The sequence below is a fragment of the Pocillopora verrucosa genome, chromosome 5, assembly GCF_036669915.1.
Source record: "Pocillopora verrucosa isolate sample1 chromosome 5, ASM3666991v2, whole genome shotgun sequence".
NCBI lineage: Eukaryota > Metazoa > Cnidaria > Anthozoa > Scleractinia > Pocilloporidae > Pocillopora > Pocillopora verrucosa.
In genome coordinates, this window is record NC_089316.1 from 16,157,874 (window position 1) to 16,174,157 (window position 16,284).

A 16,284-nucleotide genomic window follows, 5' to 3' on the forward strand; every position below is an offset into this window, starting at 1 on the left:
ACTGTTCATCTCGCGCGTGCTCACTCGCTCGCGCGCGCTCTGTAAGAAAAGTCGATCGCACTAGAGTTTTCGCCATTAGCTGGCCGATTTTTGACAAAAAGGTGTTTTCCCCCCCTCGTTTTTTGCTTTGATTTTGTTCCTCACTCACCTACGGCTCTCTATGTGAAATTGTGGTGTATGGAGAGCTATTTATTGGGATAAAACGTTTAGAGATGTTCGCAAGACAAAAAATTGAAGCCTACAACACGGGGTATTCCCAGGCGGTCACCCATCCAAGTACTAACCCCGCCCGACAGGGCTTAACTTCGGTGATCGGACGAGAACCGGTGCTTTCCCTGTGGTATGGTCGTAGACGAGGAAATGGGGTCGAAATTGTGCTTGTTATCGGCCAGGTTCAGGCTGTAAAGCGGCCACATCCCTGAGTGTAGGCGAATTTGAAATTCTAAAGCCCTAGTTTCGTTACTCTAACCCTAAGAAATCGATACTCTAACCCTAAGAAATTGTTACCCTAACCCTAAGAAATGGTTACCCTAACCCCGAAGTCGTTACCTAACCCTAATGTATTTTCCTCAACCCAGTTAACACATTGAGGAGCATCGATTTGAAGCACTATTCCCTAGGGAGGGGAGGGAGGGGTCCCAAGAGACATAACGTGTCCTAAAAACCTATTATACAATGTTTTAGCTCCGTAGGTGCGTGTATCTGGCTTTAAAATCTTACAGTGAGGAGATACCAAACGGGTCAGCCTCTGGGACCGTCTGCGGGACTCGCAAGGGCTTGTGGGGGCGACCTGCTACTATCCACCATAAACCGTGGGAAGGATCCCTCGACCACCCCCCTCACCCAGGGCATGCTTCGGCATCGCTTCTCGGCCTTTTGGCTAAGATCAAGTGTAGTATCTGTTCTTATCAGCTTAATATCTGACGCTGCTCATTGAGCAGCTCATATATTAAACTGATTTTTGGAACTGGGCTGTGGAAAAGAGGCTTGCCTCGTCCCAGCCACGGGTTGCCTCGGTATAGCACTACCTCCGAGTGCGGCCCACTTCCCTCTGGGGAAGACACATTCAATCCAAAACAAAGTCAACGGTATAGCATTCTTTTATGTTTACAGGAGCCCCGCCCGCCCTTAGAGGGGGAAGAGGTGAAAGAGGGATGATAATTCAGACAACAGACAATGGCAGGAACGGCCGCTGGCCTACGTTTTCTGAAGCGCGCAAAGCACTACCACAAGGACCTAGGGGTAAGTGGATTTTTTCACCGAGGGCAGATGCTGAAAAAGCATACTTACCTGACGCGGGAGGTACTGTGATCAAGGAGGCAGTCCTCTCAAGGCGAGGCCCTTTCATTGCACTTCGACTGGGTTGACCCTTGCGATTACCCCAAATGTGGGTAACTCGAGCGTATAATTTCTGGTAGTGGGGACCTGCGTTCGCGCTCGTCCCCGCAAAAGTCATCCAAACTATGTCTATATGGCCCTCTTACTGACTATCGAGGGTATTTTTGCTTTTGCAGTGGACCGGTAGACTTGCAAAGAAAGCAAAGGACGCACAACTGGCCAAGGTGTTGGCACGTTTGGAGGGGTAGAAGTGCATTGGAGAGACTGGAGGAAGGAAACAAGGTGAGTTTCGGGGCGGTGCGTAACTTTGCTGGCTGTTTTTGTTCAAGGCCTGTCTGTTCTATTGTGCGTAAAGTCCTGTTCGTTTGTATTTGCAGGTTGTGCGTGCCGTGCCGTGCTGTGCTATGCGCGCGAAGGGAAAGGAAATGAAAGGAAACCAAACGGCCGATCGACCGAGCGAGCGAGCATAGAAGGTCATTCGACTTGGACCGTGAGTACACTTTGAACCTTTTGAGCGGTTTTATTGTCACTGGAGCCGCTTTTAGAAATGCTATTGCTATCGTTAGTGTATCCTTTGTGCGAGCAAGCGAGTGAACGAATGAACGAGGGAAGGAAACAAACTAGCAGAGTAGTAAAAGTATCGAACCTTTTTCCCGATTCGTTTGCAGTCTGAATCCAACCATTGTCGACTTTCAGTGCCGTTTTTCGCGCGCCTCCTCTTGGAAGTGTGCGAGTGTTTTGCCACGTCACGATGGCTTAAAACTGCGTCTCAGAAGTGTGCGTTTTTTTCCTATTCATTTTTTCGTTCGTTATTTGGAATGATTTGATATCACAGAAGTAGAATTTGACATCATAAACTGTTCATCTCGCGCGTGCTCACTCGCTCGCGCGCGCTCTGTAAGAAAAGTCGATCGCACTAGAGTTTTCGCCATTAGCTGGCCGATTTTTGACAAAAAGGTGTTTTCCCCCCCTCGTTTTTTGCTTTGATTTTGTTCCTCACTCACCTACGGCTCTCTATGTGAAATTGTGGTGTATGGAGAGCTATTTATTGGGATAAAACGTTTAGAGATGTTCGCAAGACAAAAAATTGAAGCCTACAACACGGGGTATTCCCAGGCGGTCACCCATCCAAGTACTAACCCCGCCCGACAGGGCTTAACTTCGGTGATCGGACGAGAACCGGTGCTTTCCCTGTGGTATGGTCGTAGACGAGGAAATGGGGTCGAAATTGTGCTTGTTATCGGCCAGGTTCAGGCTGTAAAGCGGCCACATCCCTGAGTGTAGGCGAATTTGAAATTCTAAAGCCCTAGTTTCGTTACTCTAACCCTAAGAAATCGATACTCTAACCCTAAGAAATTGTTACCCTAACCCTAAGAAATGGTTACCCTAACCCCGAAGTCGTTACCTAACCCTAATGTATTTTCCTCAACCCAGTTAACACATTGAGGAGCATCGATTTGAAGCACTATTCCCTAGGGAGGGGAGGGAGGGGTCCCAAGAGACATAACGTGTCCTAAAAACCTATTATACAATGTTTTAGCTCCGTAGGTGCGTGTATCTGGCTTTAAAATCTTACAGTGAGGAGATACCAAACGGGTCAGCCTCTGGGACCGTCTGCGGGACTCGCAAGGGCTTGTGGGGGCGACCTGCTACTATCCACCATAAACCGTGGGAAGGATCCCTCGACCACCCCCCTCACCCAGGGCATGCTTCGGCATCCGCTTCTCGGCCTTTTGGCTAAGATCAAGTGTAGTATCTGTTCTTATCAGCTTAATATCTGATACCGCTGCTCATTGAGCAGCTCATATATTAAACTGATTTTTGGAACTGGGCTGTGGAAAAGAGGCTTGCCTCGTCCCAGCCACGGGTTGCCTCGGTATAGCACTACCTCCGAGTGCGGCCCACTTCCCTCTGGGGAAGACACATTCAATCCAAAACAAAGTCAACGGTATAGCATTCTTTTATGTTTACAGGAGCCCCGCCCGCCCTTAGAGGGGGAAGAGGTGAAAGAGGGATGATAATTCAGACAACAGACAATGGCAGGAACGGCCGCTGGCCTACGTTTTCTGAAGCGCGCAAAGCACTACCACAAGGACCTAGGGGTAAGTGGATTTTTTCACCGAGGGCAGATGCTGAAAAAGCATACTTACCTGACGCGGGAGGTACTGTGATCAAGGAGGCAGTCCTCTCAAGGCGAGGCCCTTTCATTGCACTTCGACTGGGTTGACCCTTGCGATTACCCCAAATGTGGGTAACTCGAGCGTATAATTTCTGGTAGTGGGGACCTGCGTTCGCGCTCGTCCCCGCAAAAGTCATCCAAACTATGTCTATATGGCCCTCTTACTGACTATCGAGGGTATTTTTGCTTTTGCAGTGGACCGGTAGACTTGCAAAGAAAGCAAAGGACGCACAACTGGCCAAGGTGTTGGCACGTTTGGAGGGGTAGAAGTGCATTGGAGAGACTGGAGGAAGGAAACAAGGTGAGTTTCGGGGCGGTGCGTAACTTTGCTGGCTGTTTTTGTTCAAGGCCTGTCTGTTCTATTGTGCGTAAAGTCCTGTTCGTTTGTATTTGCAGGTTGTGCGTGCCGTGCCGTGCTGTGCTATGCGCGCGAAGGGAAAGGAAATGAAAGGAAACCAAACGGCCGATCGACCGAGCGAGCGAGCATAGAAGGTCATTCGACTTGGACCGTGAGTACACTTTGAACCTTTTGAGCGGTTTTATTGTCACTGGAGCCGCTTTTAGAAATGCTATTGCTATCGTTAGTGTATCCTTTGTGCGAGCAAGCGAGTGAACGAATGAACGAGGGAAGGAAACAAACTAGCAGAGTAGTAAAAGTATCGAACCTTTTTCCCGATTCGTTTGCAGTCTGAATCCAACCATTGTCGACTTTCAGTGCCGTTTTTCGCGCGCCTCCTCTTGGAAGTGTGCGAGTGTTTTGCCACGTCACGATGGCTTAAAACTGCGTCTCAGAAGTGTGCGTTTTTTTCCTATTCATTTTTTCGTTCGTTATTTGGAATGATTTGATATCACAGAAGTAGAATTTGACATCATAAACTGTTCATCTCGCGCGTGCTCACTCGCTCGCGCGCGCTCTGTAAGAAAAGTCGATCGCACTAGAGTTTTCGCCATTAGCTGGCCGATTTTTGACAAAAAGGTGTTTTCCCCCCCTCGTTTTTTGCTTTGATTTTGTTCCTCACTCACCTACGGCTCTCTATGTGAAATTGTGGTGTATGGAGAGCTATTTATTGGGATAAAACGTTTAGAGATGTTCGCAAGACAAAAAATTGAAGCCTACAACACGGGGTATTCCCAGGCGGTCACCCATCCAAGTACTAACCCCGCCCGACAGGGCTTAACTTCGGTGATCGGACGAGAACCGGTGCTTTCCCTGTGGTATGGTCGTAGACGAGGAAATGGGGTCGAAATTGTGCTTGTTATCGGCCAGGTTCAGGCTGTAAAGCGGCCACATCCCTGAGTGTAGGCGAATTTGAAATTCTAAAGCCCTAGTTTCGTTACTCTAACCCTAAGAAATCGATACTCTAACCCTAAGAAATTGTTACCCTAACCCTAAGAAATGGTTACCCTAACCCCGAAGTCGTTACCTAACCCTAATGTATTTTCCTCAACCCAGTTAACACATTGAGGAGCATCGATTTGAAGCACTATTCCCTAGGGAGGGGAGGGAGGGGTCCCAAGAGACATAACGTGTCCTAAAAACCTATTATACAATGTTTTAGCTCCGTAGGTGCGTGTATCTGGCTTTAAAATCTTACAGTGAGGAGATACCAAACGGGTCAGCCTCTGGGACCGTCTGCGGGACTCGCAAGGGCTTGTGGGGGCGACCTGCTACTATCCACCATAAACCGTGGGAAGGATCCCTCGACCACCCCCCTCACCCAGGGCATGCTTCGGCATCCGCTTCTCGGCCTTTTGGCTAAGATCAAGTGTAGTATCTGTTCTTATCAGCTTAATATCTGATACCGCTGCTCATTGAGCAGCTCATATATTAAACTGATTTTTGGAACTGGGCTGTGGAAAAGAGGCTTGCCTCGTCCCAGCCACGGGTTGCCTCGGTATAGCACTACCTCCGAGTGCGGCCCACTTCCCTCTGGGGAAGACACATTCAATCCAAAACAAAGTCAACGGTATAGCATTCTTTTATGTTTACAGGAGCCCCGCCCGCCCTTAGAGGGGGAAGAGGTGAAAGAGGGATGATAATTCAGACAACAGACAATGGCAGGAACGGCCGCTGGCCTACGTTTTCTGAAGCGCGCAAAGCACTACCACAAGGACCTAGGGGTAAGTGGATTTTTTCACCGAGGGCAGATGCTGAAAAAGCATACTTACCTGACGCGGGAGGTACTGTGATCAAGGAGGCAGTCCTCTCAAGGCGAGGCCCTTTCATTGCACTTCGACTGGGTTGACCCTTGCGATTACCCCAAATGTGGGTAACTCGAGCGTATAATTTCTGGTAGTGGGGACCTGCGTTCGCGCTCGTCCCCGCAAAAGTCATCCAAACTATGTCTATATGGCCCTCTTACTGACTATCGAGGGTATTTTTGCTTTTGCAGTGGACCGGTAGACTTGCAAAGAAAGCAAAGGACGCACAACTGGCCAAGGTGTTGGCACGTTTGGAGGGGTAGAAGTGCATTGGAGAGACTGGAGGAAGGAAACAAGGTGAGTTTCGGGGCGGTGCGTAACTTTGCTGGCTGTTTTTGTTCAAGGCCTGTCTGTTCTATTGTGCGTAAAGTCCTGTTCGTTTGTATTTGCAGGTTGTGCGTGCCGTGCCGTATTATTATTAGTATCTAATTAGTATCTTTTTGGACTTTGGAACTTTTTTTCGATTAGCTAATATGGACATTATTAGTATTTAACAAGTTTTTTTCTGGAACTTTTTTCGATTAATAACTAATTAGATTTTGGCTAGATCAGCCAACAAGTGCGTTTTTGTTTTACTAAGTGAGACTTTTGTCAGCTTTATTTCGTTTCGTGAGCGATGTATTCCAGCATCTCGCTGACAACTCCTAGCAGTAATTACCAGTGCATTGGGTGAATAGCACGGGGGCACGTGCTTATTCCCGTGTTTTAATGAAGTGCAACTGGTGAAATAGGATCCACACAGGTGCCACGTTTGCTACCACGCTGGAATAAAGTCGACTCTTTGTCGCACCTATTTTAAATGTTTTCGAGGCGACTTAGATTCGACATTTGCCCTAGGCCTTAGTCTTTTTCGCGGGATTTTCGCCCTTTTGGGTGTTGCCCTCATTTCGGGGTTTTTTTTACCCTCTTTCTTCTTGGCGTCAGGTGTCAATTGCTCCCATCGTCCCTTAGTGGTTGGGATGTCGCAAAGGTTGATTTTTTTAGAGGGGAGGGTTTCGTGGTCGTTTCCGTCCAGCTTTTCCCATCTAGGTTTTTCAGGGTCACCTTCAAAGTGGATAGTGTAAGGGCTAAGGCCCATTTTGAGGGGCTTGGTGAGATTGTTCTGGATGGGGTGGTGTGTGACTCCTCAATGTGTGACACCTTTCAGTCATTTGAATTCATGGATGTCCGTCTCAGAAGCCTTCAGTGTATTAGGATCCTGGTTATTTATCGTCCACCTGACAACAACTCCTGTTTGCTTTTCTTTGAAGAGTTCTCAAGGTTACTAGTGCAAATTGCTGCTGAGCCTTCAGGATGTTTATTGATAATGGGTGACTTCAATTTCCACATGGATGATCCTGACAATGCTAATGCCAAGCGGTTTGCAGACCTTCTTGAGTCATATGATCCGAAACAACATGTCAATTGTGGAACTCATACCAGTGGCCATACCCTTGATTTAGTCATTACAAGATCAGATGACTCACTTATTAAGGATACCAAAGTTAAGGATCCTGTTATTTCGGATCGTCTTGCAATTCATTGTGTGTTATCTATTCAGAAACCTCAATTTAGAAAAAAATTGATAAATGTCCGGAAATTACACTCCTTAAATATGGACTCCTTTTGTAAGGACATTATTGATTCTCCTTTGTTACAAGATCAAGCTACTGACTTAGATATGATGGTAGATCAGTATGATAGGGTTCTGCGACAGTTATTGGACCAACATGCTCCAAAAAAGAAACGTCTGGTAACTGTAAGGCCATCTGCACCGTGGTATACATTGGATGTCGTTGCTGAGAAAAGAAAAAGGAGAAGACTGGAACAGAACACAATTTTCGACCATTCTTTCTTGATGTCGTTAGGCAGCTTGCGTTCAATTATACTGACAAAGCTTGTCGTTGTTATTTCTGATTGAAGTCCTAACCACTTGAGGTCTCTGTACCCGTCTTCAACCGTCGTGATAAATTCGAGGAGTTTTCGGCTTTCTCCTTCTTTGATAGGTTTACAATTTTGTATCGCATTGATAAGACGTCTGTTATCTTGGTGGGGTCGCCGTATTTTTCGTCGAGCCGCGCCCACATTTCGTCAAGATTATTGTCGACACTCTTGATGCTTTCTAGTGGTTCACCCGTGAGACACGAACGAAGGATGTATGGAGCGCTCGTTTGGTTCGTAGTCGGTAAAACGTCTTTCATGAAGTCTGATTTGAATCGCGGGTAATTTCGGATGTCTCTGTTAAACGTCGGCGACTTAGCCTTTTCCATTTGTAAGGAATTGATTTGTTCGGATTTAATCCGCTGTTTCGCAAGGTTTTTTGTCAGAGCAGGATTCGACCTGACTGGCTATATCGCTGTACTGCGCGTGGAGTTTTCGAATCCATTTGATTTCGGTTTCTATATATCGCGCTTCCAGTGGCAGTTCGATTATGTCGTCATGAAGTGATTTGCAGTCGTTGAAGATTGTCGCTAAGTCGCATTCGCATTTTTTCAAACTGGCTGTCGCAATTGTCCCTGTCGAGTCGGGAGTCAGTAGCCCTTTGACTTGTTCAAATGAGGATTTGAACATCGCTTCTAAAGAAGCTTTTTTCTTAGCCAATCCTTCGAATTTTGCGCTCATTTCATCTTCTTTCGCTTTTAGAAGGTTCTCGCTCGCGCATCTATTGTAGACTGAGTTTGCATCACTGTACGTGTTTTGAAGTTCGTTTATCCAGGCTTCTTCTTTTTCTGGAGCTTCATCGCCTTCCAGTAATACGATGTAATTATCGTGCTTACCTTCAACGTCGCGCCATGCTTTGGTAAGCTCGTTGAAATTACCTTCGATGTCGCCCATATTTTCTTTCTTTGCGACCAGTGAAGAAGGCATTCTTCTTCCGTGTGAACTTTGCCTTTGCTGCTTTTCTTTCCTGCAGGGCTTTTGCTACTTCAGCCATTACTTTCTCTTTCAGCTTTTGTTGACAATTGATTTCGAATGTAATGATGAGCGTACGATGCGGTGATTCAAACCTTTTTATTGTATGGTTGACAATATATTGGTACGGTTCGAAATCAATTGATCCGTCCGTACGTCTTCACCATTTAGCAACGAACTAGTTAATTAGTCGTAGTGACGTAACGCTTAATGTGCTTAATTACACTTTACAATTATCGATAATAGTTATTTAGCGATACAATTTCTATTCACAAAGAATACGAGTCGTTGAAAAATGATTTTGCCCTTGTTGATGTTTGGTGCAATTTGCATCCCGGCTCAAGGGAGTTTACGTGGTTCAATTCGTCCTTCTCTATCCGGAGTAGATTAGACAAGTTTTTAGTTTCAAGGGAATTGTTGTCACCCGGCGTGGAATGCAACATCTCACCTTGTCCAATTTCCGATCACGATTTTGTTTCTCTTGCTTTCGACATCCCCACTGGGATCAAACGCGGCCCGGGTGTGTGGAATTTTAATAATTCCCATATGAAAGATAAGGACTTTTGTGCCACTATAGAAAAATTGATTGATTATCATCTGCGTTTTTTACCCTCTTACGCGAGTCTTCAGGATTGGTGGGAGTTTTTGAAACTGTCCATCAAAGAGGAATCGATCGCCTTTTCGTGTAATAAACGGAGGCATTTGCGTAAACAGCAGGTATCTTTAACCAATAAGTTAATTCCTCTCCGTCAATGTTTAGTTGATGGAGACAACACTGTCTCCTTTTTGATTTCCCACACGGAAAGCCAGTTGAAAGCCCTTCGCGTTAAAGAAATCGAGGGGATCATGATCCGGAGCCGCGCGCAATGGCTGGAAGAAGGGAAGGGGCCCAGTCGTTACTTTTTTAACTTGCAAAGAATCAAAGTTCAGAAATCTCACATCTCTTCAGTTTATGATTTAAATGGCACCGCAGTCTCCTCTCAGGAAGAGATCGCAAAAGCACACGTCGATTTTTACTCGCGCCTCTTTTCCGAAGAGCCAGTTGACATGGCTTTCCAGGATGACCTTTTGTCCTCTTTGCCGCTTCAACTATCTTCCGATCAAGCATCGTCTTGCGAAGGCCAGATGATGCTTGATGAAATGACCTCCGCTTTAAAGAAAATGAACAGCAATAAGGCACCTGGCCCCGACAGCCTTTCTGTTGAATTTTATGTCAAATTCTGGGATTGGCTAGGTCCGTACTTGTGCCGTGTCCTTAATGCTTGTTATCGCGCTGGGGAGATGTGCGAGTCTATGAAGACAAGTAATACGTGCGTCATCTTTAAAAAAGGTGACCGTAAAAACCTGGAAAACTGGCAACCGATTTCTCTTCTGAGTGTCGATTATAAAATTTGCTCCAAAGTTCTTTCTCTTCGCCTCTCTAAAGTTTTAGAATTTATCATTGATCGTGATCAAACCTGTTCTGTGCCCGGACGTAAAATTGCATCGAATTTGCACATTCCTAGAGATGTGCAAGATCACATCGATCGCACTAATGAGACCGGTATTTTGATTAGCCTCGATCAAGAGAAAGCCTTTGATCGTGTCAATCGCACCTTTTTGTTAAATTTATTGTCTCGTTTCGGTTTTGGTCCATCCTTTTGTTTCTGGATCAATACCTTATACAATGGCGCCAATATGCGAATTATTGTGAATGAGTGGTTGTCGGACACGATACAGTTGTCCCGCAGGGTGAGACGGAGATTCCCTGTCTCCCTTGTTGTACATTGTTTGTGTTGAAACTCTTGCGTGCAAAATCCGAAATAATCCAGATATCGAGGGCTTTCTCCTTCCGGGAGCACGAGGTTTATGTTATAAAGTTGGTGTTTATGCTGATGGTGTTTATCTCTTCAGGTTTTGTTTAGCATGATTAATGTATATGAGGGTGGATCTGGAGCTCGTCTCAATGTCTGTGGAGAAGGTTCTGTTTGCTCTCCGTGGGATGGCCAGACGTAAGGCCCCCGGGCTGGATGGCCTTCCCATGGAGTTCTATCTTAAGTTTTGGTCCGTTCTGGGTTCTAATCTTGTCTCTGTTCTCAACTCCTCTTTCGATTCTGGCTGTCTCTCTCTCTCAGCGCAGAGGTGTTATTTCCCTGTCTTTTAAGAAGGGTGATCGGTTAGATCCTCGGAACTGGCGGCCGATCACCCTCCTCAACGTTGACTATAAGCTGGCTTCTAGAGCCATCATTGGTTGGTTGTTAAAAGTCATTCATCTTTTGGTGGCGGAGGACCAGACTTGCGGGGTCCCTGGCCATTTTATCGGGGAGAACATGGCCCTCCTGCGGGATGTGGTCACGTTTGCTTCTTCTTCTAGGGCCCCAGTGGCCATTCTCTTCCTCGATCAAGAGAAGGTCTTCGATCGTGTGGACTGGGGTTTCATGCGATCCACTCTTGTGGCAATGGGCTTCGGTCCGTCTTTTGTCGCCTGGGTGGATCTTTTCTATCGCCGTGTTCAGTCCAGTGTTAATGTTAACGGCTATGTCTCGGCCTTTTTCAATCTATCACGGGGGGTGAGACAGGGTTGTCCCTTGTCCCCCCTTCTGTATGTCCTCGTATCTGAGGTTCTTGTGGCCAAAATCCGCTGCAATACCCGCATTTCTGGTCTGCACATTCCCGGCTTTCCCCCTCTCTCGCCCATTTTACAATATGCGGATGATAAGTCCTATCGCTCTCTCCAATGTTTGTTTAGAATGATTAATGTGTATGAGGGTGGATCTGGAGCTCGTCTCAATGTCACAAAAACCAAGGCCATGTGGCTGGGAGCATGGCGTTCCCGCGGCGACCAGCCGCTTGGCCTCAAATGGGTGACGAAAATGAAAATTCTAGGTGTTGTTTTTGGACAAGATACCGAGACAGATAATTAGCGACCGAAACTCGAGAAATTAGAGAAACATCTCAATCTCTGGAAATCTCGCTCTCTCTCTGGTTGCCAAATCGCTTATAATCAATGTTTTGGGAATTAGTAAACTTCTGTATCTTTGTGCCGTTTTGTGTTTCCCTAAATGGGTTATTTCAAAGGTAAACAATCTAGTCTGGCCTTTTCTCTGGGGATCTCGAATTGAAACGGTTAGCCAGATGACTTGCCACCAATCCCTTGGGAAAGGTGGTCTCGGCATTTTTAATTTTCAGACCAAAAGTGACTCTCTTAAGTTAGCTTCCCTTATTTGTAACCTTGAGGATCGTGAATCAAAGTCCTTTTTTCTAACCAAATACTTTCTTGGTTCTCGACTCACTTCTTGCCGTCCGGAGTGGCATTCTCTTCGCAATAACTCCACTCCGAGTACGCAAAATTTGACACCTTATTATGAGAAATGTTTTTCGGTTCTTACCACTCTTCGCAGGATTGTTTCAACAACATGTATTTATTGTCTCTGATAACAATTCTCCCTTTTTTCAGCAAATCAACACAGCAATCCTCAGGAAGCCATATATTTTGTCCCTAATGTATTCCCTAACAAGTCCATGTGGGTATCATAGATACTATACTAGCTTAAGTCAGCCACATTGAAGTACATCTGTAAGATAATATTCTATACAATAAATTAGAATCTGCATATGGCGCCCTTATGTTGTTTTCCTTATATGTTTTTTGTGGATTACAACATTTAATTCATTTGTTTATTATTTATTTATTTGTTTATTTATTTATGTATTTATTTATTTATCCAGTTATTTTATAAATTGAATGTTCTTGTCATATCTTCAGATGAATCAACTCTTACAGGATACGTACATTTGATTAGTCCAGTCCAAACTTCCCACAGAAACACAGGAGTAAAGTACTTCAACATGGCCCTAGAGACATCCCAAAACGAATCGGTGCAGCTAGTTTGCTATTCTCCAGAAAAAAGAACGATGTTACAACAGTCACAAGAAAAGCAACTTCCTGTAAAGATCACAAAGGCCCAAATGTCTCCAAACAAAAGGTTCTCTGCCACAGATGAATACACAATTTCAAAGAAGGCAAAGGTCATGCAAACAAGTCTTGAATTTTCATATAACAATGATCTTAGTAATAGATATGTATCAGTTAAAGATGCTTTCAAAGCAGACTTGTATCAAACTGTAAATGTCGAAGTTAAAGTGTTGCACAAGTCTCCACTAAGGGAAACCCTATTTCAAGGAAATTGCACAAAATGCAAGACAGATGTCATTGTTGCAGATCATACCAACTCTGCCAAATTGGTTCTCTGGGAGGATATTATTGATAAAGTTGATTCTGGTAAGAGTTACCGATTTAATAACTGTAAAATTTGCATCTTTGATGACCACAAATACATAAACACGAACTAATTTACAAAGATCACAGAAATTGAAGACATCTAGAATGTAATTTTGATGTCGCCTCAAATTCAAGAACATATGATAACTGCAAAGTGTATGGGTGTGGAAGTCAAAAAGAGTAGCTCCTGTATTTTGTGCAACAGAAAACTTGACTCTCAGCTACATGGAGACTATTAAATATCAAAATTGCCACACTGCAATCCTCAGCGGTATTGCAAAAACAAAGTTTTTGACCTACACTGCTTTCAACGATAGCATCCAAAGCTTTCTAAAAACATTGGATGCGCAACACCTGCTGCTGAATTGGATGAGAAGGAACTGACCATCAAACTCTTAAGTGCCCGTAATCAAAAAATAATGGTGGATAAAGTGGCAAGAATGATCTCACATTTTCTGCCAAGCGAAGGTAGCCAAACAAAGGGAGCCACAAGTGAGACAGTTACATCAGAGTCGGCAAAATGAGACACTCGAAATTATGTGAATCCCAAACCACTATGTAATAACTGAATGTGCAGTTTACATGGTGTTGCCACCACGTTTTTTTTAATCATTCAAATACTGAAAAACTTTAGTTACCAGAGCGTTTGTGTTCATGTGTGTACCAACAAACAAACAGTACGTATGTCAATTGAATTTACACACAATTATTGAAATAAAGAAGAGTTCATTGAAGGACGACACATTGTCGCCTCCTTAAATTTTTGAGGATAATTCGCTACATTGTAAAGATATAGGAAATAGAATCGAAGAAAATGTCATATAGATATGTCTTCTTAGGTCGTTATTGTTATTTTGTTTTGTTGTTGTTGTCATAGTTTTCCCTTTCGACAATGATTTTCTTTGGAATCATTCTTGTTTGATTATCGTAGAAAAAATGATTGAATTAGTTGATATGATATTCACGTTAGATAGTAATATACTAAAGATTCTTTAACGATACACAAAAGCAAGAACCTGTTCACAAATTAAAAGAAAATATTTTTGGTTAAATAATAAATAAAAAGCAGTTCTGTGAGAATCCTTACTAGAGACTGTGTAATCATTATTGGGAACAGGGGAGGGGGGTTCCAAAATGAGTACAATTCGGTTTAAAGTTAACTTTAACCCCCTCTACTTTTGTTTTTTGTTCTTGGGGATATTATTATTGTTTCGTTTTTTGTTTGACGTGCCACCCCTTGGCTGGCTAGGGGTTATGATTATTGTTTTGTTTTTTGTTCGTGAGCTGCCCCATGGCTGGTTAGGGGATATTATTATTGTTTTGTTATCATTACCGAGCGCGTGCATTTATTCTTCGGTGTGCATGTGTTTAATGTTTTGCGAGGTGGGGTTTGATTCCCCGAAGTTGGTGTCTGGTGACCCTTTTGTTTAATGGTGAACCCAACCTCAAGGCCTTACACTCCCCACCTTGGGTTCGATTAGGTGGTTAGTTTAGCAGGCATTGCACTGCCCTCACAGGAGCCTGGCTGTTCACCTTTAACATAAAAAACTTACCTAATGCGGGATTTTGTCTCGCGTCTTAGTATCTGTTTTTCCTGATGGGGGTCTGCCCCAGGTGAGCAAGATTTTTTCCGGAAGGGTGACTTTCTGGTGAGTACTTTTTCAAGTTGCGTTTTCTCTTTTTCACTGTGCTAAATACCTGCCAGGAGGGAGCATGATCATTTCAATTGTAATTCCTTCTTATCCTGACGTTACTTTGTTTCTTTGCTACATTAGCAAACACTGAACTACTGCTCGTACTCTAGATATGACAATTAACCACAAAATTCCCTAAACCAGATAATATTAAACATAATCCAAAAAATCGTGTGTCAATTCACGAGTTTGCCCACAGAGCACTTAGATTCATCTCCTGGGTCGATTTGTTCTATCATCGTGTGCAGAGTGCCGTCAATGTTAATGGCCATTTGTCATCCTTTTTTGGTCTTTCTCATGGCATTCGGCAGGGTTGTCCCCTGTTGCTGTTACACTATGCTTTGGTCTCCGAGGTACTGGTGGTCAACATTCACTGCAATCCCCACATTCCTGGTCTCTGTCTGGTCTCTGTCTTCTTCTGTCTGGGGCTGTTCCGCTTTCCCCAATCTCCCAGTATGCCGATGATACGTCTCTCATCCTAACATCAGATGATGGGTCTTTTTCGGTGTCTCATGATGCCCTGGTCTATGGTACATCTTCCGCTCATGTCTCTTCCTCCATGTCGGTTTCGAGTACCAAGGCCTGTTACCTGTTCCTTCTATCAGAAAATATGGTCTCTCCTCATTGTTTGGAGAAGTATGCTGAGGTCTATGGTGCTCTTGACTGGCCGGCCACTTGACGTTCCCTTTTCTTTTTCGATTTGGATCGTCAGGTGTCTGATTTGAGTTGGAAGGTCGCTCACGGTGTCCTTTATACAGCGCAGCATCTTAGGTCTTTTCTGTCCGTTGGCTCAGAGTGTTTTGTTGTTGTCGTTTGCTTTTCCCCCTATGTGTCCAGTTATTCTGAGTAGGTATGTCCTTTTTGGGTTTAATTCTGGCGAGTTGCGTGTCACGCATCGTAATTTTGTGTACCTGCTTAACCTGTTGAAGTTTCTGATCTGGCATCCCCAGAATGACTTCAGGTTTCGAAGTATCCATCCTGGCGCTGTCAAGGTCATTGTGAAGGCTAAGGTGCATGCGAGGTTCAACATCCCACTTTTTTTCAAGTGTTTCAAGTCCTTGTGCCACCGTCGCTATTTCCATAGGCAATGGGGTGCTCATGGTGTTGTTGCGTCTGGTGTTGTTGCGTCTGTTGTTGATGGTCGTTTGTTGGACAATATCTAGTTTGTGCTTTTAGTTCTTTTGTTTTGTCTTATTTTGTGTTCCTTGGTGCTGGGTCTCCTTTATTGGTGTACTGCACAGGGCGTTTTTTGTGTTGCATGGCCCTAATCTGGGTTTTTCTGTCTTGTGTCTATGTCCTCTTGTGCTGGGTCTCCTTCAGTAGGGTACTACACGGAGTTTAGTTGTCCTGCATGGCCCTGATCTGGGCATTTTGTGTTTTGTATCAATGTCCTCTTGTGCTGTTGTGCCCTTGAGGGGGCTCAGTGTGCTGTGTCTTGTTTGGTTCGTGTCTGTGTTGTTGTTGGAGTGAGTGTGTTTAATTTTTTGCGAGGTGGGGTTCGATTCCCTAGCAAAGTTGGTGTCTAGTGGCCCTTGGTTTTTGGTGGACCCAATCCTATAGCACTGCACTCTAGCCTAGGGTTGGACCAGGTCTGTTGATCGGCAGGATCCCTCCCTCAGTCAATGTTCCTAAATTTAGCAACTGAGGAGGAGATTATAGATATTGCATCTACGTTTCCGGCGGGAAAATCGGCTGGGTATGACAATATCCCTGTCTAT

At 44.6% G+C, this 16,284-nt stretch overlaps 9 non-coding genes and 2 pseudogenes across 9 annotated transcripts; 8 read left to right on the forward strand and 3 right to left on the reverse strand.

Moving 5' to 3' along the window:
- Nucleotides 1-235: 235 nt before the first annotated feature.
- Nucleotides 236-354, reverse strand: LOC136281446 (5S ribosomal RNA). Its single transcript, XR_010717766.1, has one exon. It is a non-coding gene; the product is annotated as a 5S ribosomal RNA (ribosomal RNA).
- Nucleotides 355-860: 506 nt separating this feature from the next.
- LOC136281404 (U2 spliceosomal RNA) lies at nucleotides 861-1,050 on the forward strand. The gene has a single exon (XR_010717753.1). It is a non-coding gene; the product is annotated as a U2 spliceosomal RNA (small nuclear RNA).
- A 232-nt stretch (nucleotides 1,051-1,282) lies between these two features.
- Nucleotides 1,283-1,446, forward strand: LOC136281357 (U1 spliceosomal RNA). Its single transcript, XR_010717706.1, has one exon. It is a non-coding gene; the product is annotated as a U1 spliceosomal RNA (small nuclear RNA).
- Nucleotides 1,447-2,429: 983 nt separating this feature from the next.
- Nucleotides 2,430-2,548, reverse strand: LOC136281447 (5S ribosomal RNA). Its single transcript, XR_010717767.1, has one exon. It is a non-coding gene; the product is annotated as a 5S ribosomal RNA (ribosomal RNA).
- Nucleotides 2,549-3,055: 507 nt separating this feature from the next.
- LOC136281401 (U2 spliceosomal RNA) lies at nucleotides 3,056-3,248 on the forward strand. Its single transcript, XR_010717750.1, has one exon. It is a non-coding gene; the product is annotated as a U2 spliceosomal RNA (small nuclear RNA).
- Nucleotides 3,249-3,480: 232 nt separating this feature from the next.
- Nucleotides 3,481-3,644, forward strand: LOC136281358 (U1 spliceosomal RNA). Its single transcript, XR_010717707.1, has one exon. It is a non-coding gene; the product is annotated as a U1 spliceosomal RNA (small nuclear RNA).
- Nucleotides 3,645-4,627: 983 nt separating this feature from the next.
- On the reverse strand, nucleotides 4,628-4,746 carry LOC136281448 (5S ribosomal RNA). Its single transcript, XR_010717768.1, has one exon. It is a non-coding gene; the product is annotated as a 5S ribosomal RNA (ribosomal RNA).
- A 507-nt stretch (nucleotides 4,747-5,253) lies between these two features.
- On the forward strand, nucleotides 5,254-5,446 carry LOC136281402 (U2 spliceosomal RNA). Its single transcript, XR_010717751.1, has one exon. It is a non-coding gene; the product is annotated as a U2 spliceosomal RNA (small nuclear RNA).
- Nucleotides 5,447-5,678: 232 nt separating this feature from the next.
- Nucleotides 5,679-5,842, forward strand: LOC136281360 (U1 spliceosomal RNA). The gene has a single exon (XR_010717709.1). It is a non-coding gene; the product is annotated as a U1 spliceosomal RNA (small nuclear RNA).
- Nucleotides 5,843-12,439: 6,597 nt separating this feature from the next.
- LOC136281024 (uncharacterized) lies at nucleotides 12,440-13,441 on the forward strand (annotated as a pseudogene).
- A 722-nt stretch (nucleotides 13,442-14,163) lies between these two features.
- LOC136280746 (uncharacterized) lies at nucleotides 14,164-15,729 on the forward strand (annotated as a pseudogene).
- Nucleotides 15,730-16,284: the final 555 nt, after the last annotated feature.